Source organism: Gorilla gorilla, chromosome 6 (assembly GCF_029281585.2).
Source record: "Gorilla gorilla gorilla isolate KB3781 chromosome 6, NHGRI_mGorGor1-v2.1_pri, whole genome shotgun sequence".
Taxonomy (NCBI): domain Eukaryota; kingdom Metazoa; phylum Chordata; class Mammalia; order Primates; family Hominidae; genus Gorilla; species Gorilla gorilla.
The window spans coordinates 105,421,317-105,448,211 of record NC_073230.2 but is presented as its reverse complement, the minus strand read 5'-3'; the positions used below and the strand labels follow the sequence as shown (position 1 = coordinate 105,448,211).

The window sequence follows — 26,895 nt, the reverse complement described above, 5'->3', positions numbered from 1 at the left end:
CATAGACAATTACCTGGGGAGCTTCATGAAAAACACAAGTTTTTAGGACCTATATCCTCCATGTTCTGATTCAGTAGGTCTGAGGAAAGATCTGAAATTCTGCATTTTGGAAGTTTCTCTTGGTGATTGTGACATCTAGGTTGAAACTTTCTGGTGATTGTGACATCTAGGTTGAAACTTTCTGGTGATTGTGACATCTAGGTTGAAACTTTCTGGTGATTGTGACATCTAGGTTGAAACTTTCTGAGTTACCCAATTTGTAGAATCCATAAGATAAATTGATTATTTACAAAAACCTCAGCAACTCATGATATTAAAAATTAAAATTAATTTCTTCTGACAATTCTCACAAGGAGGAAACTGTGTAACAAAATATATCCTCAATAGCCTTACAGTCAATTCAGGAACAAGTTTTATAAAAGGCACCTCATAATACAGATTCTTAATACAGGACCTCAATACAAGTCAAGTGTAGGATGGCAACTGTAATTCAGTAAGGGTAGTTATAAAGAGTGGGGTTACTGGATAAATGTCTACTGTGTAACTTATGCTGCTTTAGATTTAGGAGCAGATTTTAGGCCATCCAGAAAAACACAGAAACTGAAGGTTTTTCAGGAAATGCTCCATAAAGTTTTTTTATTTCTCATGAACTTTTTTGTAGACTACTACTGGGTAAAAATGATTTTAAGACTATTTTTTTTGCAAGAACTTGAATCATAACTAATCTAAATTGCCACTTAAATACCATACCAATCAATGTAATTTAAGTCTGTTAATAATAGTTGGCATGGTCTAGTGACAATTAAGGAATGTAAACTAAATTTAAGGTTGGTTGTTGTGAATTTTAATCAGGAATCAGACATAAATAGCCAACTTATATTTAGTACTTGCAGCATGCCCCACAGAAAAGTGGTAGTTTTGTTCCCTTCAGGAACAGGCGTCTGCCTTTCTACACTCATTTTTCAAAAGGTTTTCTACGTGAGAGACTTTAATGTTTGAAAGCAAGTAGTGGTGAAGATGACAATTTCACTAAAACCTTTATAAATTGCTTTAAAAGAGTAGCGAGCAGCCAAACCCATTTGAAGTAGGAACAATTTGGGGGAGCAGAGATTTTGATATATCAGTGAGCAGATTCTATGGTCATATTCATAAATCCTATGTTATTTTGGTGTGTAAAAAAAAAAGGGATTTATTAACCAAGTGTTCGAAAGTTCCAAAGAGGCAAAGAGAAGCTTCTAACTTATTAAAATGATTCTCTTCATCCTCATTCTCCTTTGTGACTACCATTAACTTTCTTAATTCACCCCAATTTATCATCTATAAAAAGAGAAATTTAACTAAATGAAAAGAAAACTAATTTATTTTAAGAAACTGCCTTTAGAGCAAAATCATGACCATTAAGACAAATAGATAGCATGATCATATGTTCATCTATCTCTAGAGGGGATACCAGAAAACCACAGAAAAGGGGGAGGTGAATGAGGGGCAAGTGGTGGCTGTGGTCATAGACAGTCTTTCAGGTTTCGATATTTACTGATAGGTCATGATCTACTTTTTGCAGTCCCTTAGATTAGATATTTAAATTTAATGCTGTTTTAAAAATCTGTAAATTGATTTTCTCTTCATTAAATACTACCATAAAGAAATCTAACAATTCAATGTATGTAACTTTTCCTCAATAGCTCTCTTAATTACACCTTTTAAGAAACAAAAGCCTCTAATAGGTCTGTTCAATAGTAATAAAATAGCAAAGAAATCAAAAGCTTTGAGCTACAGAACAACAAAAACAACTGAAATTCTGTGATAGCTATATTAAGGCCTATATTCCCTACATCTTAAACAAAAATATATTTTTTCTCTCAAATTTAAAGTATCTAACTCTGGATCTAGAGATACATACACTTTTAAAAATCTCTTGTTGGCTAAGCAATGAAATGAAGTAAGACGCTTCCAAATGTAAATATCCTAATGGGGCTAGTCAGCTATCACACTGTGAAGCATCAGCCAGCTATAGGTAGGCTTCAGTGCCCCTTGTTCATTCTACCAAATCTATTCCCAATCGTCTAACAGTTATGTCCTCAGAACACCTACATTTCTTGCATTTTTCCTGATTGATCCTGCATTTAGATAAATTGTCCTCTGTCCTAGGACTACTCTCTTTCAAGTAAAATGTTATAAAGAAGACTTTGCAAATGATGCTTCACACAAGAAAATTATCTTCTCAAAGATGTATCAAAATGAGACCTGTCCACTAACTTAATCTTAAGTACTGTAAAGCCAAACTATCCCTGGCAGATTATGAGCAGGTCTATAACTAGTTCCAAAAGATTAAAACAGCAACCAAATAAAGAAATATTTTTTGTATTAAAGCACCTTAAATAAACTACACTAAATTCTTACACCACTAAAGCTAAGTTCCTAGAAAAATAGCAACAAAAACAGTGCTGAAATAATTGGATTACTTTTAACATATAGTACTATGAGAAAAAATAGGAATTTTTACATCATTATATATGCCTCTATGCTTTCTTCATATTAAAACAATTACTCAGATATTTTGTATAATATATCTATATTAGACTGTTTTCCCTACCATGGCCAAATCTGCTTTTCCTATTTATTTCTGTTCTTGGGATTAAAAGTGTTACCGTCTACCCATTTTCCCCAATGGGAAACTTCAGAGGCATATTTGATTCTAGTTGTCCATCAGGCTGAACTTCAATCAGCCACTTAATCCTGTTGATTTGGCTTGGATCCCACTGCTACAAACTTGTTTCAGGCCCTAATCGTCTATGTCCTTCATTACTAAATGAGACTCCTCTTGCCCATCTTTCTTCAGTTCATCAAATCACCAGAGTTCTTTTTTAAAACATTAATCCTGCTGTCTCTTCATTTTTTATAAAATAAAGTACGATATCCTTGGCATAATGTTTAAAACCCTTCTTCTTGTGTCTTATCAACTACCTTTCTTGTCTCCCTCCTAGCACTTCTGTACAGGTCCTCATGCCCCAGACATAATGAGTTTCACTACTGCTAGAACTAGCTGAGATTTCAAAAATATTCAATGCTGCTATTTCTGCACTTAGATTATTTGTTTGGTTTTGTACCTGTCTTTCCCACTAGAACATGAGTCCTTCAAGTTCAGAGCCATTTTTTGCTCATATTTTTATGATACACTTAGTGCAATTCCTTGTCCGTAATGGGTTCAAAGTATTCATGTTTGAATAGCACCAAAAACTTTGATTTAGGGCAGTCAGTATTGTGTGCTCCTTATCCTGTTATATAACAAGCTTCTCAATGACTGTTCCTTTTTATTATGGTTTGTTTTACTTTGGCAATAAAAGTAAGTTAGCAACGAGGGGAGAAGTAAAAGCCTGTAGCTGTGGGTGATGCTTTGGGAACAGGGTAGTGTTGGATAGAAACTGTACAGTTTGATTGTGGGCTCTGGATTCCAGGTCCCTGACTTTGAATTTCAACTCTATAATTTACCTTTATTTGACTTGAGAAAGTTATATGGACAATCAATGCCTCATTTTTTAAAAAATGGGAACCATTCAACACTTTAGAAACATCTTTTAGATACTGAGCTCTATTCTAAGTGTTGTGGATAGAGTGGTAAAGAAAACAGATACATTCTATGCCCTTAAACACTTTATGTCCTAGTAATCATCTCAAAGATTTGTTGTGAGAATTAAGTGATATAATAGATATAAAGCACTTTGCCCAGTGCCAGGGACATGACAAATGCAGAGTAAATGTTATCCATCATTAACACTATCATTAATTAGTGATAGCAGCATCATTATTATTTTTAGATGGATAGGTATGGAGATTGTATTAGTCCCTTCTCATGCTGCTAATAAAGACGTACCCGAGACTGGGTGATTTATAAAGGAAAGAGGTTTAATTGACTCACAGTTTAGCATGGCTGGGGAGGCCTCAGGAAACTTACAATCATGGCGGAAGGGGAAAGAAATACCTCCTTCTTCACATGGTAGCGGCAAGGAGAAGAATGAGTGCCCAGCGAATGGGGAAGCCCCTTATAAAACCATCAGCTCTCATGAGAACTCGCTATCACGAGAACAGGATGGGGGAAATCATTCCCATGATTCAAAGATCTCCACCTGGTCCCTCCCACGACACGTGGGGATTATGGGAACTACAATAGAAAATGGAATTTGGGTGGGGTTACAGCCAAACCATATCAGAGATTATAAAGCCAATGTGTCCATCGCTTCCTCTAGGCTAACCCTCAGAAGTCCTATTTTATATCACCTTTTCTGCAGGTGGTTCAGCCCACTATATCTTCCCTGCAACCTAGGATTCATTAGCTTTGATAGTAAAATTATGGGAAGTTTTCAGCAGAGACAAATAGTATTACCCCAGACCACGTTTCCTTGATATTGAATCCATGCACCTGTTTTATCTGCTTTGCTTTTCTTGGTGCTTCTGTGAAACTCTTGGTTTCCATATGCAATGCCTTCTGAATTCAACGTTTCACCTGCCCCTTCACTTTATGTCTTACGTGTCCCACTTCTCATGTCCCTGCTGGCTCACCTGGTTTCACTCTCACAGCTGGCCCTGGCCTCCAGTATCTCTGGTGCCTGAGTTTTGTCACTGCCTTGATTTTAAAACATTACCTTCTCCTGCGGCTTGTTATTTCGTGTTCAGCCCATCGAATAACAACCCAGTCAATGATCATCAAACCAGCCTAATTAAACATTATCTTGGATCTCATGATACCAGGTGTCTACTTTAACCATACACTTTCACCTTAATAGTAACACCAATTGAGGGTTTACTAACTGCTGTGCATATAACAACACAATAATCATAACAGCATGCCTTTGAAGTAGGTACTATGACTAGTTTCCTTTCACAGATAAAGAAACTGAAGTATAGAAAAGTTAGACAATTTGCCAAAGTTTTATAGTTACTAAGCTACAGAGCTGGGATTTGATTCCATTCAGTCTGGCTCTAGAGTCTGTGTTCTAAGTCATCACGAACTACTGTTTCTCACCTGACAGGATGACAGAACGGAACTTCACAGCCTAGATTTTACATATAGTTTAAGTGAGTTTCATTCCTGTCAGATGAGTGTTTAAAAATACTGTGTGGTAGATATCTGTCATTTGGGACCATCCAGTATCTCTTTCTACTTCCCACTAGAACCCTGAGATTTTCTTAAAGTTTATCTTACCCATGGTGAATAGTCTTGGAAGGAAAATGACTTAGGATGCTTTGATCTCCCCTTCAGAAGCTGAAGGGGCAGCATGCGTCTCTTCCTTTCATAGTCTTTTATTTCACTTCATTGATATAAACAAGATGTGTCCAATTGACCTAAGCTCCTCCAGTGAGATTCGTTCTGAGGACTTTGAAATTTGAGTAAAATGTCAAAAAGTGAGGAGAAAAGGAAAAGCAGAAAAAACATCCACCTCTGGCCATTTATTTATTCAGTCCAGCAATGGTGCCTGAGTGAGCAAGAGCTTGCTGTGGAGACCTTCTCTACATGCAAAGTTCCTTTCCTTTCAAGCCTGGTTTTGCAGCTCTCCCTTCAGTCCTGTGAGGGTCTTCATATCCTTCTAATCAACTATTTTTCTACTTTAATTACACAAAGCTGGTTTCTGTTGCTCTTCAACTATTATATTTTATAGATATAGAATAATTAGCAATCCTAGGACTGCCATTTTTCATTAGGTAGTATTTTTCACATGCTTATATTTCTGTCCTCCCTGTTTGGGTTGCTGATATTGGCTGCCTCAAAGCCCCATGTGATCATTTTGAAAAACTGATAAAGGTCAAAAAATAATGCCAGATGAGAGGAAATATCAACTGTGAAAAATATACAGAATATCCACCAATATTTGGAAAACAACAATCCTTTTCAGGCAGCACCAAATAGGAAATTCGGCAGAATTTAACTAAGATAGCAGGTCACAGACTCAGATCTATATATGTGTTGAAGAGTGGGTGTTAAAATGGCTTTCATTTCTGAAATGTGAACTCCAAATTCCACACTTGGAAGCGAATTAGAAATCTTCTGCCTGTAATTAGAAAATCTCTTTTCACAGAATTCATCATGGTGAAGCCTCAGTGATCAAACAGACAAGCCTCCCTCAAAACTGCTAACTCTGTTGGGCATTCATTATTCTAGTTAAATGCTGAGTGGCCATAATCACCTGCTTAGTAGACGGTGCACTTGCTGCCCACTCAAACACGTTAGGCTTGTCACAGGCTTTGGGAGCAGCAGAGGATCCTTCACCCCATTATTTATAAATGGTGATGTTTCCAAATTTAGTAGATAGCTGTTTTAAACAGCTTTGAAGAAAAGGCAGTAATAGTGATCTAGCATTAATTAGTACTAATATTTCTCCATGAATTGCTTTGCCCTTATAGTTTTGATCTCTTAAAGCCTCCCTTGAGTAAAAGCAGTATTGGTTTCTAAAGTAATTCTCTCACTAAGATATAGGCTTAGAAAAGAGAAAAAAATTGAACATCGTGATACAATTTAAGACTTAAAATACCGTACACGTTTACACAATTACATAAGTACACAGGTATATGTTAACTTAGAAGACGAGATACAATAATAGATAAAATAACTTTCTTTTACCAAATAATTGGAGGTTTAATCATTAAAGCATGATTCATTATATAACATAAAAGTATAAGTGACAGAAATCGAGAAATTGTAGATGTTGATCTGTTTTTCATAAATTCCTTTGGAGGATATAGAGCATCTCACTTATGTTTGTATCTGCACAGTGACTCTTCTATTTTGGGCAGTTAGGAAATGCTTGTTAAATGGATGGGTAAATATTTTATATTTTATAATGCTATAAAATTATTTTAATATTAATGCAGCCTCCTAAGCAAAAATAAAATAACCCCTATGATCACAACTTGAATTCAAGCTAGATATATTTTTATAAATTTCTCAGGATAATATACAAATAAATCTAGGTGGCAACTAGTACCTTCTCATACTCTGGAACATAAACCAAGATAAACAATTTCTTTGGAAAGGAGAATCTATTTGTTTAGACTCTATAATATTGAGAGGTGTATCCAGGGAACTATCCTCCAAAGTTCATACCACAGAAATTTAAATATGAGAATTTAAATATAATAATAGGTCATATTATGTTATGTTCATTAATGGAATATAATGTTAACTTATGAGTATCCTGATTTGTTGAAACTTTAAATTGAACCATAGATATTACCCTCTTATAGATCATAAATGGTCAAATGTAAACAATTTTATTAAAAGTAAGCCATCTTTATCCAATAAGTAAAAGAATAACACAAGACAACTAAAGGGAAGCTTCTTCAGAATACTTTAAAAAAAGAAACAGAGGTGGCTGGCAAGATGGTCAAATAGGAACAGCTCTAGTCTGCAGCTGCCAGAGAGATCAACGCAGAAGGCGGGTGATTGCTGCATTTCCAACTGAGGTACCCAGCTCATCTCATTAGGACTGGTTAGACAGTGGGTGCAGCCCATGGAGGGCAAGCTGGAGCAGTATGGGGCGTTGCCTCACCTGGGAAGCAAAGGAGCTGGGGAACTCCCTCACCTAGCCAAGGGAAGCCGTAAGGGACAATGCCTTGAGGGTCAGTGCGTTCCGGCCCAGATACAATGCTTTTCCCATGGTCTTCGCAACCCGCAAACCAGGAGATTCCCTTGGGTTCCTATGCCACCAGGGCCCTGGGTTACAAGCACAAAACTGGGCGACCATTTGGGCAGGCACCAAGCTAGCTGAGCTAGCTGCAGCAGTTTATTTTCATACCCTAGTGGCACCTAGAATGCCAGTGAGACAGAACCGTTCACTCCCCTGGAAAGGGGGCTGAAGCCAGGGAGCCAAGTGGTCTAGCTCAGCAGATCCCACTCCCACGGAGCCCAGTAAGCTAAGATCCACTGGCTTGAAATTCTTGCTGCCAGCACGGCAGTTGGAAGTTGACCTGGGATGCTCGAGCTTGGTGCGGGGAGGGACATCTGCCATTACTGAGGCTTGAGTAGGGGGTTTTCCCCTCACAGTGTAAACAAAGCTTCCAGGAAGTTCAAACTGGGCCAAGCCCACTGCAGCTCAGCAAAGCCACTGTAGCCACACTACCTCTCTAGATTCCTCCTTTCTGGGCAAGGCATCTCTGAAAGAAAGGCAGCAGCCCCAGTCAGGGGCTTATAGATAAAACTCCCATTTCCCTGCGACAGAGCACCTAAGGGAGAGGGTGGCTATGGGCATAGATTCAGCAGACTTAAATGTTCCTGCCTGCTGGCTCTGAAGAGAGCAGTGGATCTCCCAGCACAGTGCTTAAGCTCTGCTAAGGGACAGACTGCCTCCTCAAGTGGGTCCCTGACTCCCATGAATGCTAACTGGGAGACACCTCCCAGTAAGGGCCGACAGACACCTCATACAGGAGAGCTCTGGCTGACATCTGGCAGGTGCCCCTCTGGGATGAAGCTTCCAGAGGAAGGAACAGGCAGCAATCTTTGCTGTTCTCCAGTCTCCGCTGGTGATACCCAGGCAAACAGGGTGTGAAGTGGACCTTCACCAAACTCCAGCAGACCTGCAGCTGAGGGGCCCAACTGTTAGAAGAAAAACTAACAAACAGAAAGGAATAGCATCAATATCAACAAAAAGGATGTACAAACAGAAAACCCATCTGAAGGTCACCAACCTCAAAGACCAAAGGTAGATAAATCTACGAAGATGAGGAAAAATCAGCACAAAAAGGCTGAAAATTCCAAAAACCAGAATGCCTCTTTTCCTCCAAAAGATCACAACTCCTTGCCAGCAAGGGAACAAAACTTGGAGAATGAGTTTGAAGAATTGAAAGAAGTAGGCTTCAGATGGTGGGTAATAACAAACTCCTCTGAGCTAAAGGAGCATGTTCTAACTTAATCCAAGGAAGCCAAGAACCTTGAAGAAAGGTTAGATGAATTGCTAACTAGAATAACCAGTTTAGAGAAGAACATAAATGACCTGATGGAGCTGAAAAACACAGCACGAGAGCTTCTTAAAGCATACACAAGTATCAATAGCTGACTTGATCAAGCAGAAGAAAGGATATCAGAGATTGAAAATCAACTTAATGAAATAAAGCATGAAGACAAGATTAGAAAAATAATGAATGAGAAGGAACAAACAAAGCCTCCAAGAAATATGGGATTATGTGAAAAGACCAAATCTTCATTTGATTGGTGTACCTGAAAGTGATGGGGAGAATGGAACCTAGCTGGAAAACACTCTTTAGGATATTACCCAGGAGAACTTCCTCAACCTAGCAAGACAGGCCAACATTCAAATTCAGGAAATACAGAGAATACCACAAAGATACTCCTTGAGAAGGGTAACCCCAAGACACATAATTGTCAGATTCACCAAGGCTTAAATGAAGGAAAAAATGTTGAGGGAAGCCAGAGAGAAAGATCAGGTTACCCACAAAGGGAAGCCCATCAGACTAACAGCGGATCTCTCTGCAGAAACCCTACAAGCCAGAAGAGAGTGGGGGCCAATATTCAACATTCTTAAAGAAAATATTTTCAACCCAGAATTTCATATCCAGCCAAATTAAGCTTCAGAAGCAACGGGGAAATAAAATCCTTTACAGACAAGCAAATGCTGAGAGCTTTTGTCACCACCAGGCCTGCCTTACAAGAGCTCCTGAGGGAAGCACTAAATATGGAAAGGACAAACCAGTACCAGCCACTACAAAAACATACCAAATTGTAAAAACCATCAACACTATGAAGAAACTGCATTAACAAAAGGGCAAAATAACTAGCTAGCATCAAAATGACAGGATCAAATTCACACATAACAATATTAACCTTAAATGTAAATGGGCTAAATGCCCCAGTTAAAAGACACAGACTGGCAAATTGGATAAAGAGTCAAGACCCATTGGTGTGCTGTATTCAGGAGACCCATCTCACATGCAAAGACACACATACACTCAAAATAAAGGGATGGATGAAGATTTACCAAGCAAAAGGAAAGGAAAAAAAGTAGAGTTGCAATTCTAGTCTCTGATAAAACAGACTTTAAACAAACAAAGATCAAAAAAGACAAAGAAGGTCATTATATAATGTTAAAGTGATCAATGCAACAAGAAGAGCTAGCTATTCTAAATATATATGAACCCAATACAGGAGTACCCAGATTCATAAAGCAGGCTCTTAGAGACCTACAAAGAGACTTAGACTCCCACACAATAATAATGAGAGACTTTAACACCCCACTGTCAATGTTAGACAGATCAATGAGACAGAAAATTAACAACAATATCCAGGACTTGAACTCAGCTCTGGACCAAGCAGACCTAATAGACATCTACGGAACTCTCCACCCCAAATCAACAGAATATACATTCTTCTCAGTACCACATCACACTTATCCTAAACTTGACCATATAAGGAAGTAAAACACTCCTCAGCAAATGCAAAAGAACGGAAATTATAACAGTCTCTCAGACAACAGTGCAATCAAATTAGAGCTCAGGATTAAGAAACTCACTCAAAACCGCACAACTACCTGGAAACTGAACAAACTGCTCCTGGATGACTACTGGGTAAATAACAAAATTAAAGCAGAAAGAAATAAGTTCTCTGAAACCAATGAGAACAACGACACAACATACCAGAATCTCTAGGACACATTTAAAGCAGTGTGTTGAGGGAAATTTATAGCAATAAATGCCCACAGAAGAAAGCAGGAAAGATCTAAAATCAACACCCTAACATCACAATTAAAAGAACTAGAGAAGCAAGAGAAAACAAATTCAAAAGCTAGCAGAAGAGAAGAAATAGCTAAGATCAGAGCAGAACTGAAGGAGATAGAAACAAAAAACTTCCTTCAAAAAATCAATGAATCCAGGAGCTTGTTTTTTGAAAATATTAACAAAATAGATAGATCAGTAGCCAGACTAATATAGAAGAAAAGGAAGAAGAATCAAATAGACACAATAAAAAATGATAAAGGGGATATCACTGCTGATCCCACAGAAATACAAAATACCATCAGATAATACTACAAACACCTCTAAGCAAATAAAATAGAAAATCTAGAAGAAATGGATAAATTCCTGGAAGACTAATCCAGGAAGACTAATCCAGGAAGAAGTCGAATCCCTGAATAGACCAATAATAAATTCTGAAATTGAGGCAGTAATTAATAGCCCACCAACCAAAAAAAGCTGAGGACTAGATGATTTACAGCCAAATTCTACCTGAGGTACAAAGAGGAGCTAGTGCCATTCCTTCTGAAACTATTCCAAGCAATAGAAAATGAGGGACTCCTCCCTAACTCATTTTATGAGGCCAGGATCATCCTCATATCAAAACCTGGTGGAGACACAACAAAAAAAGAAACTTTCAGGCCAATATCCCTGATGAACATCGATGCAAAAATCCACAATAAAATACTGGCAAACAAAATCCAGCAGCACATCAAAAAGCTTATCCACCATGATCAAGTCAGCTTCATCCGTGGGATGCAAGGCTGGTTCAACATATGCAAATCAATAAACATAATCCATCACATAAACAGAACCAATGACAAAAACCACGAGGTTATCTTAATAGATGCAGAAAAGGCCTTTGATAAAATTCAACACCCTTTCATGCCAAAAACTCTCAATAAACAAGGTATTGATGGATCATATCTCAAAATAATAAGAGTTATTTATGACAAACCCACAGCAAATATCATAGTGAATGGGCAAAAACTGGAAGCATTCCCTTTAAACTAGCACAAGACAAGGATGCCCTCTCTCACCACTTCTATTCCGCATAGTATTGGAAGTTCTAGCCAGGACAATCAGGCAAGAGAAAGAAATAAAGGGTATCAAATAGGAAGAGAGGAAATCGAATTGTCTCTGGTTGCAGATGACATGATTGTATATTTAGAAAACCGCACATCCCAGCCCAAAATCTCCTTAAGCTGATAAGCAACTTCAGCAAAGTCTCAGGATACAAAATCAATGTGCAATAATCACAAGCATTCCTATACACCAATAATAGACAAACAGAGAGCCAAATCATGAGTGAACTCCCATTCGCAATTGCTACGAAGAAAATAAAATACATAGGAATAAAACTTACAAAGAATGTGAAGGACCACTTCAAGGAGAACTACAAGCCACTGCTCAAGGAAATAAAAGAGGACAAATGGAAAAACATTCCATGCTCATGGATAGGAAAAACCAATATTGTGAAAATGGCCATACTGCCCAAAGTAATTTTATATTCAATGCTATCCCTATCAAACTACCATTGACTTTCTTCACAGAATTAGAAAAAACTACTTTAAATTTCATGTGGAACCAAAACAGAGACTGTATAGCCAAGACAATCCTAAGCAAACAGAACAAAGCTTAAAGCATCATGCTACCTGATTTCAACCTATACTACAATGCTACAGTAACTAAAACAGAATGGTACTGGTACCAAAACCGATATATAGACTGATGGAACAGAACAGAGGCCTCAGAAATAATGCCACACATCTACAACCATCTGATCTTTGACAAACCTGACAAAAACAAGAAATGGGGAAAGGATTCCCTATTTAATAAATGTTGTTGGGAAAACTGGCTAGCCATATGCAGAAAACTGAAACTAGATCCCTTCCTTACATCTTTTACAAAAATTAACTCAAGATGGATTAAAGACCTAAGCCTAAGACCTAAAACCATAAACTCTCTAGAAGAAAACCTAGGCAATACCATTCAGGGCATAGGCATGGGCAAAGACTTCATGACTAAAAACCAAAAGCAATGACAACAAAAGTCAAAATTGATAGATGGGATCTCATTAAACTAAAGAGCTTCTGCACAGCAAGAGAAACTATCATCAGAGTGAACAGGCAACTTACAGAGTGGGAGAAAATTTTTGCAATCTATCCTTCTGACAAAGGGCTAATATCCAGGATCTACAAGGAACTTAAACAAATTTACAAGAAAAAACCAACCTCATCAAAAAGTGGGCAAAGTATGTGAACAGACACTTCTCATAAGAAGACATTTATGTGGCCAAAAAACATATGAAGAAAAGCTCACCATCCCTGGTAATTAGGGAAATGCAAATCAAAACCACTTTGAGATACCATCGCATGCCAGTTAGAATGGCAATCATTAAAAAGTCAGTAAACAATAGATGCTGGAGAGGATGTGGAGAAATAGGAATGATTTTACATGGTTGGTGGGAGTGTAAATTAGCCAACCATTGCGGAAGACAGTGTGGAGATTCCTCAAGGATCTAGAACCAGAAGTACCATTACTGGGTATACACCCAAAGGATTATAAATCATTCTACTATAAAGACACATGGACACGTATGTTTATTGTAGCACTTCACAATAGCAAAGACTTGGAACCAATTCAAATGCCCATCAATGATAGACTGGATAAAGAAAATGTGGCACATATACATCGTGGAATACTATGCAGCCATAAAAAAGGATGAGTTCATGTCCTTTGCAGGGACATGGATGAAGCTGGAAACCATCATACTCAGCAAACTAACACAGAAACAGAAAACCAAACACCATATGTTCTCATTCCTAAGTGGGAGTTGAACAAGGAGAACACATGGACACAGGGAGGGGAACGTCACACACCGGGGCCTGTCAGGGGTCGGGGGGCTAGGGGAGGTATAGCATTAGGATAAACACCTAGTGTAGATCGTGGGTTGATGGGTTCAGCAAACCACCATGGCACGTGTATACCTATGTAACAAACCTGCACATTCTGCACATGTATCCCAGAATTTAAAGTATATAATAAAAAAGAAACAAATCATTTCCCCTCATTATTCAAAAACTATACAGTATTTACATCTATGTGCAAAACACTGATCTATGTGATATACAAATATGACTCAAGAAACTTTGAGAAACTTAACTCAATAAAGAACATATCAATTATTGACATCTATATAAAACAAGTATATTATGAGGCACATTATGGCACAATATAGTTAGTCTCATGAAGAAAGCATAACAAAATTCTTATAGTTGAGCGGAAAGAAATCACGCTGGGCTGTCAGCCACATGTAAAGCTCATAGCAATTGTTAGCTCGTAGCAATCTACAGGACAATAAATTGTCCTAAGCCAAGCGTCATAAAAAATGAGGACTTCAACCCATTCTTATCTAGATCAGCTGTGGACACCTCCACAAGAAGATTCAGTTCTCAGAGTCCTCCTTCTCCACTAATAGACCTTAACAGATTTCTTATTCTGCCACTTAGTCTATCTCAGAGAAGGATGCTGGTGAATGTCACAGAGCTGAGTCACAGGCACATTCTGCAAAGCAGCTCCTCCCCTTATCTGACAGTCACGAGGCACTTACTAGAAAGCAGTTTCTGGTTTATACCCTTTCTATTATGATAACTGTCGAAATAACCAGCTCATTACAGAGCCCACTCACCTGAAAAATTCACAGCCAGACCTACTTATTAAATCAGAGCAAAAGGAGGGCTGCTCTTATTCCTGTGCCCAGGTCACTCTAAGCTATATTTATATTTCAAATTCAATCTATCTCTAAATGAAAGACAAAATGGTATATTTAGAAGAAGTCTATGAAATATCTCTTTTTAAACCTTAAAAGAGTAATTTTTTATTGGATTTTTGCTCTTGTTGCCCACGCTGGAGTGCAATGGTGTGATTTCAGCTCACTGCAACCTCTGCCTCCTAGTTTCAAGCAATTCTCCTGTCTCAGCCTCACAAGTAGCTCGGATTACAGGCATGCGCCACCACGCCCAGCTATTTTTTTTTGTATTTAGTAGAGACGGGGTTTTACCATGTTGGCCAGGCTGGTCGCGAACTCCTGACCTCGGGTGATCCACCCACCTCGGCCTCCGAAGTGCTGGGATTACAGGCATGTGCCACCGTGCCCGGCCTAAAAGAGTAAATTTTCAAAGAACATGATCCTAAAACTGCCTTTTGCATGATTTTTTATTAAGAACATTGACCTGGTTTATAACCAACTAAAGGAATGACAGTTTAGGCTCAGACGTTTTTAGAAACTGCACATAACTTTTATCCTGGAAACATGTAGTGAACCCTGATTGTACTATGTATGTATTTTTCTTCTCACCATTGCCTTCCCAGGGATAGGGCTAGTAGCATTCTAAAGAAAATTGTGTTATTGCTCTGCCTCATAAAGTCAACTGCTTACAGTTGAAGGATTCATACCCAGTGGTTTTAAGACTTACTCCCTGACACACCAAGAAGTAAGGAAAACATTTTACTCAGGTCCTCATGTGAGCCATGAGATGTTAAGGGAGTATAGTATGTAGGTTAAACCTGGGGCTCTGAGGTCAGTCTTACTGAGTTTGAACCCCAGGTCTACCACTTACTTCTCTGCAGTAAAATGGGTGGTAAAAGTCCTCCCACTTGGGGTTGGAGGGAACAATAAATGAGATATTGCCTGCATGGGGCCTTGTCCATTGTAAGTGCTAGCCATTGACAAAGAACTTCTGAAAGCACTCTTCATACAACCCCCTTTGCTGGGAAAAAGGTTTCATCTACCAAATCTCCTAGGAAAGTTGAATTGCTTCTTGTCTACTTTTCTGATATTTTGTAAGTAACAACTCCTAATAAAACAATTTACCTGAGCAAATGGGTACTGTGTTAGAAGACTAAATCCTTTCTGTATTCCAGGGGTCATATGAACATTAGCAATGTTTTAACTGAAATGCCTGGGAGAAGGACTAAGTTACTCTGGTAAGAATATAAAAGAGGTGTGTTTTGTCAGGGTGAATACCACATTGCAAACATGGCTGTCTGCTTGCATTGCTGCTGAGGGCTGACACTAAAAGCAATATTACTGTTCTAAAGCTGATTAGTTTTCTTAAAAATACCACCAATCAAGCTTGGTGAGAAAGAGGAAGAGATGATTCTGCCAGATGTGTTTATGTTAACATAATATTGGCCAGAGAAAGTACTGTTCCAGAGAAAATGTGAGGCTCAGCCTGGTATCAGTGTCAGAGTTTGAACATGTGTCATGATAGCCTCCACTTGATTAATGGTATTATTTTTGGCATCGCAGTCTTGAGCTTCTCACTCACTATGTGCTCAGAGGTCTTCAAATCTCTTTATTAATGAAGAACGTGATTTAACTAGTGTAAAAATGGAACCCCAAAACACAGAGGCTTAAATAATATAACACTTTATTTCTTTCTCACATAAAAGTTTAAAAGTGAAGAGTCCAGGACTAATGGGGTACACTTGATACTCTCAACATGAATTCCAGATGGGGTCCAAGGCAACAGATCCAATGCATACTACTTCTGCCAGCAGTGAAAGGAAAGAGGAGAAACAAACAACTTCTGTTGTAGGAAATATTCCTCATGTAATTTCTGCTTATGTTTTAATTAGCCTGAGAGAAACCAAATCTATCTACCTAGCTGCAAGGGAGTCTAGCTTATTGTCTGTGTGTCCAGCTGTAAGTGACATGATTCCATTATTGCAAGGAAGAGACAGCAAATGAAAATTGGGGATGAGCATCAACTTCTAGTACAGGTTCCTCACACAAAGTCAATAATTTAGTTTCTATTGCATTCATACTTGCTTTGCTCAATAAACTTTTTCTATGAACCATTCTAGCTATAATTGTCACCATGGGAAAATCCATTTCTTGTACTTATTTTCCTCTTTACACTTTTGCTATTGGTGGTACCTTTCCCTAAATCATATTTAGCTCTCAAAATCCTGTCTTTTTTAAGACTGTGAAGGCTTATGTCTAGGTATGCAATAATCCAGGAACTTGCCTTAAAGGAAAACAATATAGAAGTAAAGTAAGCCAAATGGGACCTGTTTACTAGGGCAAAGAGCTGGAAGCCACCACAGTCAGGGCAGTCAGACAACCTAACAGGCTAAACAAATATCAGGATCTTCTTAACTAGCAGGGCATAGCTTTAGGTAAGCTCAACATTTTGGCTATGTCTAGTTAAAAACTAACACAGAGTGTTAGAATAATTAGATTTTTCCCTTAGAAAATGAGCCCAAGAAAATATTTAGAGGGAGTGGGTAAAAAAAGGTGTTACACTGTAATTTCTTTACTTTCTGGGACAGCCAAGAAAGTAAGCTGCTTGGAACTCTACAAATAGTAGAGTCAGCTTATGACCTCTATTAAGCCTTTCCCAGGGCAACATTGTGATTGGATGTGGTGAGAATACTTGATCCTGGCCATGCCTGTCTTTTTTCTCTCCTCCCAACTTTATAGAGGTATAATTGGTATATAAAAACTGCACGTAAGTAATGTATACAATTTATGAGTTTGGACATACGTATGCATTCATGTTACCATTACCACAATCAAGGCAATAAACAAATTCATAACCTCCAAAAGTTTTTTAATCTCCCTGTTTTTTTTGGTGGTAAAAATACTGGACATGAGATTGAGACTGACCGTTTTAAAAAATTTTTAAGTGCACAATATTTGTTCTTAATTATAGGCATTATGTTGTACAGAAGATCTCTGGAAGTACTTATCTTGTATAGTATAACTAACTTCATACCCATTGAACAACATCTTCCCATATCCCCCTCTTCTCAGCTCCACCATTCTATTGTCTGCTTCTATATGTTTGACATTTTAGTTGCCTCAAACAAGAGGAATCATGTAGTACATGTCTTCTACATGTGGTTTCTTTCACTTAGCATTAATGTCCTCCAGGTTCATGGATATTGTCACATATGGTAAGATTTCCTTCTTTTTCAAGGCTGAATAATATTCTATTGAATACATATATACATGTTTTCTATATTGTCTCATCCATTGATGGGCATTCAGGTTGTTTCCATATCTTGGCTATTGTGGATAAGGCTGCAATGAATATGGGTGTGTAGATATCCCTTAAAGATTCTGATTTCAATATTCTTGGAAATATATCTGGAAAGGGAGTATAGGCTAGATCATATGGTTGTTCTATTATTAATTTTTTGAGGAACCTGCACACTGCTTTTTGTCATGACTGTACCATTTTATATTCCCGCTATCAGTGTACAAAGGTTCCAACTTCTCCACAACCTTGCCAACACTTGTTATCTTTTGTTTTGTTTTATAATAATAGCCATGTTAATAGGTGTGAGATGCTATCTCATTGTGGTTTTGAAGTACATTTCCATGATAATTAGTGATGTTGAGCAAATTCTCATGTACCTGTTTGCCATCTGGATGTCTCTTTGGGAGAAATGTCCATTCAAGTCCTTGCCCATTTTTTGAGTCAGGTTTGTTTGTTGTTGTTGTTGTTGAGTTTTAGGAGTTCCTTATATATTTTGGAAATTAATTGTTTATTATATACACACTTTACAAATTTTCTACCATCCCGTAGGTTGCCCTTTCACTCTGTTGATTGTTTCCTTTACTGTGCAAACTATTTTAAGTTTGATGTAGTACCACTTATCTATTTTTGTTTTTGTTGCCTGTGTTTTGGGTGCCATATCCAAGACATCATTGTCAAGACCAAAGTCAAGATGATGTTTCCCTATTTTTTTATAGGAGTTTTACTGCTTCAGATCTTATGTTAAAATCTTTAATTCATTTGAGTTAATTTTTATGTGTGGTATAAAATAAGAATCTAATTTTGTTCTTTTGTATATAGATAAGTAGTTTTCCCAACACCAATTATTGAAGAAACTATCATCCTTTCCCCATTGTGCATTCATGGCGTCCTTGTTGAAAATCAGTTGACCATACATGAGTGAGTTTATTTCTGGGCTTTCTATTTTGTTCCATTGGTCTGTATGGCTGTTTTATACCAGTAGCATATTGCTTTGAATATTGTAGCTTTATCATATATTTTGGAATCTGGAAGTGTGACACCTCCAGCCTTATTCTCCTTCAAAATTGCTTTGGCTATTCTGAGTCTTTTGTGGTTTCATATGAATTTTAGGATTGTTTTTGTCTGTTTCCATTAAAAGTGTCTTTGGGATTTCGATAGGGCTTGTAATGAATCTAAAGATTACTCTGACTTATATAGATAGTTTAACAGTATTAATTCTTCCAATCTATGAGCATTGGAGGTCTTTCCATCTATTTGTTTCTACTTCAGTTTCTTTTATCAGTGCTTTATAGTTTTCAGTATACAAGCCTTCCACCTTCTTGGTTATGTGTAATTCTAAGTATTTTCTTTCTTTTTTGTTTTCCAACTTTATTGAAGTATAGATAACAAAATTGTACATATTTAAAGTGTACAATTTAATGATTTAATATATATATATACATTGTAAAATATGCACCACAATCAGGCTTATTAACATATTTATCACCTCACGTAGTTACCTGTGTGTGTGTGTGTGTGTGTGTGTGCGTGTATGCTGAGAACACTTATCACTTACTCTTTGCAAATTTTAAATATAAAATACAATATTTTTAACTATAGTCACATTATTATACATCAGACTTCCAAAATTTACTCAACTTGCATAACCGAAATTGTATTTTAGTTTTTGCATTATTTTATTATATTCCTTTTGATGCTGTCATAACTCTGATTGTGTTAATTTCTCTTTCATATAGCTTTTTGTTGGTGTATATAAACACACTGGATTTTGGTGTGTTGATTTTATTTCCTATAACTTTAGTGAATTTATTACTTCTAATAATTCATTTTCTGTGGATTTTTAGAGATTTCTACATATGAGATCATGCCATCTGCAAGCAGAGATAATTTTTCTTCTTCCTTTTTGATTTATATGAATGACTTTTGTTTTACTTGCCTAATTGTTCTGTCCAGAATTTCCAGTATGAGATTGAATAGAAGTGGTGAGAGTGAGCATTCTTGCCTTGCTCCAGATCTTAGAGGAAAAGGTTTGAAGTTTTCACTGTCGAGTATGATGTTAGCTGTGGACTTTGTGTATATGGCCTTTATTGTATTGAGATAAGTCCCTTCTCTACGTATTTTATTGAGAATTTTTATCATGAGAGGGTAGGCTAAAGTCCCTACTGGATACTCGAGGCTTTGTTTGAGGTACATCACAGTCAGAGACCCTTCTTCTGACATATTCTTTGCCACCTCTGTTCCTCTCATAAGTGTCAGAACTGTATCATGCTCTTAAGGTATTTATCTGGCCACCTCTCCTCACTCTTTCCTTTATCTTTTATAAGCATTCCTTTCAATCATACTTTTGCAATAATGATTCCATCCTGGTGTCTACTTTCTGAAGAACCTGCACTGACTCCACTCCTATTGAAGTTTTCAAGAACTAGTTATGGAAGGATGTCTGAGAACGCATTCTATGGCATAGAGAAGATACTCCTATCTGATGCAAAGTCTTAGCATAAGGGATTCCTGAGAAAGAAGAATATTGTATAGGATAAGAAAAGAAAATCCCATTCTTTATGGCCTGGGGAATTGTGAACAGAATATAGATGTAGGACAGGCAAAGTGGCAGGAGCATACATGAACATTCTGTTGGGAGAGTCAATCCATTACGGGAAATGAATATTCCTGCGTATTCTTGCAGGATGTGGCAAGAATGCAAAGACTAATATATAGTTACTTGGGCCACCTCTCAGCATTATATTGGCTGCAAGAAATCTAGAAAGATGATATAAACTATTTCTACAGAAGAAAGACAAGGTTTAATATAAAAGCAGCAGATTCCCCAAGATCAATTTTTATCAGCTGTGAATCCAATCCATTGTGTGTTCAGTATTTACCTGGGCCATTTTTTTTCACCTCCATAGAACTTGGGTGACAAGAGAAACCAGTCCCAGCATGATACTCATGCTGCTTGTTGTGTTATTATTCCTCTGTGTCTGGTCCAAGAACCTTGTGTCTTCTGACAGCACCTGCATTAGTAATGTACAGGCTAGCTTAATAACTTCTAAGTAGAGCAAAATCCTAGGTATTGATCATTCTCCCTCTCCATTGCTTTACAGCCCCAAGCCATAAAAAATGAGCAATTAGGAGATGTTCCTGCAGGTAGAAGAACCCACATCTCATATAAAAGAAATGGAGAAGGCTGCCTTATAAATGACCCATACATCAACTTGGGACTAGGTCTCATTAAGGAAACCTAGTGGCACAGGGAGAGGTTAAGTGGACAGAGGTCCGGACATTAACTCGTAAAATGCACATGATTCTCCATGAATTGAAGAAAATTACCAGAAATTCTTGTACCCTCTGTGGAGAAAAGTAAAAGGAAGCCAAAGATACTGGCAGTTAACTCATCAGAAGAGGCAATGTAGTACTACAAGTAGACTCTCTGGGCTGAACATTGAGTGAGGGGCATAGACAGATATTAAAGTAACTTACTACCAGAGATTTTGGGGGTTGAGTCATCAAGATCTTGAGAGAAAATGTTTGGCATTGTAATTCAGCTGAAGATTCTGGGATCCAAAGGGCACCCTAAGGCATGACTTGGAAACGAAGATACAGTCATTCACAATGACACATGATCACGTAAGTCTTCCTTTCCACATATCCCTGGGTGCTCCTGAGAGAACCTGGGTCGAGATAGCACTTGTGAAAATTAGTGAGCAAAAGGGATTGAGGCCAAACTGAAAGGACTGTCAAAGTCATGTCATCATACTAAATTGTAATCGAAAGTGCTAAAAAGTGTTTTTCCTAATATCTAGGTCCCGGAAGCTTGTTAAAAAGACCCAGGCATTGACATAGACAGTAAATAATCACGTTTTCTCTGCTTGTCTGCACTGCCGTGTGAGTGGATTTGTGTCTCTATCTTATAACATGCCAGGAGATGAGGATCACAAGGTAAAAAAGTAAAATCAGCTTAATTTAATCAGTGAGTTTTCTCAGTTGGTGCATAGCATAGAACACATGAGAGGTAATGCAGGAGGCTTGAATGTCTGCAAAGAAGTTTTTGTTTCATTCGGTACAAAAAGTAGAGCTTTTGGAGGGTTTTTTTTTAAAGGATAATTAGTAATAGAATTTGAAGAAGTTTCCTCAATTAAAAATATATCTATACTTACATATGCCAAAAGGATTAGAAGAAGAATTACATGAGGCGGGAGATTGCTATTAAAAGCCTGCATTGAGGCAGTCCTTTGGTGCAGAAATAATTTTTTACATAATGCAAAGAAAGCCTTGTACTCTATGGAATATAATATCTACCACATGCCTCAAAGTTAGATAATGAAGAAATATATGTAGCAACAAATAGTGATCTCCTCAATAAAGTGTGTTCATTTCTCATTTATGGATTCTCTGAAAACATTCTGTAGTATTCTTCTGCTATATTGGGCTACATCATAAAATGTGGCAAGATGAATGAAGTTTTAAAGTTTCCTGTTTAGAAATGCTTTGACTGCTTGTCTACGTATAGAATGTGACAAACTGGAATAAATTTACAGTGTTCCAATGTGTGTATTCTATAAATGGAATTAATTAATTGAAGAAATGAGACATTCTCACATTTAAAAATAAACTCTAAGCTAATTTTCAGTTTTCTACCAAGAATATACCTGCTATAACACTCCTGATAGAATAACAATGATAGAATAAACTTCCATTGACGCACAACTTTTACAAATGAGTTTATATTTGACATATTATTCTAGTCATTATAATACACAGGTTAATAAAGCATATACTAACCAAATAAGAATTTCAAATTGTTGAAGATGACATTGCAGTAAAATATATTAGCATTAAGATTAGTTTGCATATAATTAAATCTTTGGGAATTTAGATGACATTTTATGATGATATAACATAGGAAATCCTTCAAACCCACGCCCAAAGGAGTAAGTTGCATTCCTTTGCAAAATAGTCTAACTCAAAAGGTACTACCCCTAAGAAAATAATGTTATAAACAGCTATTGGGTTACTTTGAGAGCCCATAAGAACCTTTTTAGCTGATATGTCCCTGAAATACTTCACCTATAATAACTAGCTTTCTATGAGTGGAGACCTCAAATGCAGAAAGAAGAAGGCACTGGAATCAGAGAACTCAGGAAGTGGACAATAGGAGACATAAAGGGGTTCTATAAAGCACATTTAAATTGTACCCCTTTTTCCTGAATAAAGGGCAAAAGAAACATAATGAACATTGTATAATATCCTTGTATTAACTCCTAGTTTCTTTTTCCTTACCTCTAGGAGCACCTTTCTCCTTTGTTACTGTCAATGTCTCAACCTAGGCGTTAATTTTCCCTAAAAGTGTTCTATTCTAAAAGACCAAACACCTATTTATAATTTTCCTCTACTTGTCCCCTCTGCCGCAATCCCCAATCAAAAATGTCCTTTCAGTAGTTCAGGTGGCCCCGGCTGTTAGCTTGATCTAACTGATACTGCTTGTATGAATTCCAGCCCACCCAATTCTTAAGTCATTCGCATTTTAAAGAAGTGTGCATAATAAATCAAAGGCATCATTATTTGATAGAATTTTAAAAACTAGAGCAAAAGGCTTTCATATTTTCAAAATGTTTGACATTTTGGGACAGGGATATACCATCAAGCATGGGAGTTTAGCCTGGTTCAGCCAACCTAACTTTTTTTTTTAATAGCTGATTATCTTCATCAAAAAGTGCCAAGGTAATTTCAATAGGAGAATTATTTTTCAACAAATGATTAGATAGTCATATGAAAAGAAAGAAATCTTGACACTTACTTCCAGCATATACAAAATTAATTATAGATATAAATGTAATAACTAATACTAGAAAACTTTTAGAATAAAATATTGTGGAAATCTTAGTAATATTCTGGATAGCAAAAAATTCTTAAATTCAAAATAAAGTTTGAAATGTCAGTAAATTAGATTTATAAAAAATATTGCTGTTCATAAGACATTGTTACCAAAGTGAACAAAAACGCCCATAGACTGAAAAGTTTACACAACCTATATCTGACAAAAGCCTTGGGTCTGAATTGTATTAAGAGCTCTTACAATTTAATAAAAACAAGTTAAACAATTCAGTAAAAATAGGCAAAACATTTGAACAGTCATGGGCCCAAAGAAGACATGAAAAGATTCTCAGCATCATTGGTCATTTGGAAAATGCAAATTAAAATCACCATGAGGGCTGGGCATACTGGCTTATGCTTGTAATCTTACTACTTTGGGAGGCCGAGACGGGTGGATCACTTGAGGACAGGAGTTCGAGACCAGCCTGGTCAACATGGCGAAACCCCATCTGTACTAAAAATACAAAAATCAGCCAGGCATGGTGACACATGCCTGTAATCTCAGCTACTTGGGAGGCTGAGGCAGGAGAATCGCTTGAACCCAGGAGGTGGAGGTTGCAGTGAGCCAAGATAGTGCCACTGCACTCCAGCCTGGGTGACAGAGAAAGACGCTGTCTCAAAAAGAAAAAAAAGCCACCATGAGCTGTCACTTCATACTTAATAGAATGGCTAAAATTAAAAAGACAATATATCAAGTGTTAGGATACACAAGAAATAGAACTTTCATACACTGCTGGTGAAAATGTGAAATTGTATAATCATTTTGGAAAACTATTTGGTAGCTTATTTGAAAGTTAAATAACCATCAACTACACAATTTGGAAATTCCTTTCCTAAGTATTTACCCGAGAGAAATAAATGTATATGTCCATGTAATGACTTGCACATGTTCAAAGTAGCTTTATTTGTAGTAGACAAAAGCTGGAAACAACTAAAATGTCCATCAAAATTTTCTATATCCATTATAGTAGAATACTGCTCAGTAATATAAATGAGTAAACTATTGGGAAACTAAAAAATGTGGAAGAATTTGGAAAGAATGATGTTGAGTTAAAGAAGCTAGGCAAATAGAGGACAAACTGCATGTTTCTATGTATATGATTATATAAAATGCAAACTAATCAATAGTTTCAGAAAATGGAAGAGTGGTTTCCTGGGTAGTGGATGAGGAAGTGGAGAGATAAACTAATTTAAAAGGGCACAAGAAGCTTTAGGGATAATAGATATATTCATCATTTTGACAGTGGTGGGCTCACAGATGTATAGGTAAGTCAAAATTTACCAAATCATATACTTTAAATTTGTGCAGTTTATTTCACATCAACTGTACATCAATAAACTTGTAAAAAATTTAAAGAAAAGGTAATTTGGTCTCCATACTAAAGTGCTGGATTTTCCTGCAGAAGATGTTTGAACATGGTCTTTTCATTGAAATCCCATTTTAAAGGATGAAACATTGTTATAAATGGTATGTGTTTCAAAATCATCTGGTCCAACCACCTCATTTTACATATTTGGAAGCTGAAACATATTTTACATGTTTGGAAGCAAAGAAACGAAGAGGTTTTTCTAGCTCTATCAAAATGAGAACTAGAGCTCTGATCTTCTGGCTCAGGCCAGGGCTCCTTTCAGACATTCTGGAGATTTTGCTTTGTAGTCCATGAGACTAAATTTCCTAACAGTGACAGGAACAGATGTTCTAAGAGTGCTCCTGAAGTGTCCCCACTTTTGCCATCTGTTCTTCAAAGATTGCACAACAAGAAAAAAATGTACTCTCTTTTTATGTCTTGTAAAATGTAACTGAATATTCTTTGTGGTCTTCATATTTTTCCCATTTTGTTGTAATTATTTATAATGAATCTATCCATGATTAACCCATCCTCAGAAAGCACTCTCAAATATTACTTTCTCATAAACTATTGTAGCAGAATTTCAAACATGTAGAATGCACCAAAAAAACAAAACAAAACAAAAAAACCCTGATATTTTTAACATTGTCTGAGTATAGTATTTGGTCAAAACTTGGATTCTTAGGTTGGGAGTTAATTCTCTGAATTTTCATTTCAGGAAGTAGGAAAAGCCTATCCCACACCAGTGTTACTTATTTTAATTTAAATGTTGGTTTTCCACCTACTTTTTATTACCTCAACAGATGATGTCTGTAGCTGATCTTGACGTTTTTCTAACAAACAGCTGTCTCTCCCGCTCTCTTTCTTACAGATATACTTTGTCTTCTATTATAAGATTAGAAATGAGCTTTTCCAGATTTCCTGATATGGGTATTTACCCAATCCTGGTATGGAAGTCTTGTGGGGCTTTGGTGTGGTTGGGGTAGAGGATGTGCAGATAATCTTAAGTACTACCATTTGTACCTGTGTGGGTGTAAAAAGTAGATACCTAGAGCACCTGCCTGAGGACAAACCCAATTCACAGGACAGCAGAGAGGAGACATGGAAATTACCTGAGCTTTGGAAAATGTTATTCTGGTGACCGAATCAACCAGCCCTGAGACTGCCTTCCTTTGGATTTCTAGTTATATTAGGGAATACATATCCTCTTCATTTAAATAACTTCTTATTGGTATTTTGTTACTTGAATCTCAATGATGTTATCCTCTGACTGATTTGTTCATTCATCATCCACTCATTCATATATTCTTTTATTCAGCTAAAGCAATGAACTTTATGTTTTCATCCTGGGCTAGAGAAGCAATGAACCAAGATATCTATAGATTGCTATAATGAATGCAAATTTTCATTCTGATTATAGTCACATTCTGAGGCTCTGCCAGGACATATACAATATTTTATGTTAAATTTCATCCCATAAGATGTACAGTGTGTTCTTTACAAGAATGTACAACATTTGATGAACAGAATTGTTTTCTCATTCTGCATCTTCTTTTTACCTTTAAAAAGTCATTTAACATCATTGGTTATATGTCCTAATTTATAATGTGATACATTTTACTAGTACAGTTGTTCTTGACCTTCGGGTCAATTATCCTTTTAATAATTAATAAAAGCTATGGACCTTCAGAACATCATACCTGAGGCTACTTTTCGTCACTTTTCCCGGATATTATTATTTACTTAACTTTAGATATCTTGAGATGTTTTGAAATATTTTGTTTGTGGGTTCTAGTATTTCTGTTTATCCTTAATCTCCCCACCTTTCTCTGTGCTTTCTTGTGTGTATTAATCTGCTTAGTCTGCTATAACAAAATGTCATAGACTGA

The 26,895-nt window shown here is 36.9% G+C and overlaps 1 long non-coding RNA gene across 2 annotated transcripts in view; it reads right to left on the bottom strand.

The window, feature by feature from the left end:
- LOC109027709 (uncharacterized) overlaps nt 1-123 on the bottom strand; it is an 84,041-nt gene extending 83,918 nt beyond the window's left edge. For both annotated transcript variants that reach the window (XR_002006734.2, XR_010134540.1), the window contains exon 1: nt 14-123. This is a non-coding gene — a long non-coding RNA (uncharacterized lncRNA). The remainder of the gene's footprint in view (nt 1-13) is intronic.
- Between the last annotated feature and the right edge of the window lie 26,772 nt (nt 124-26,895).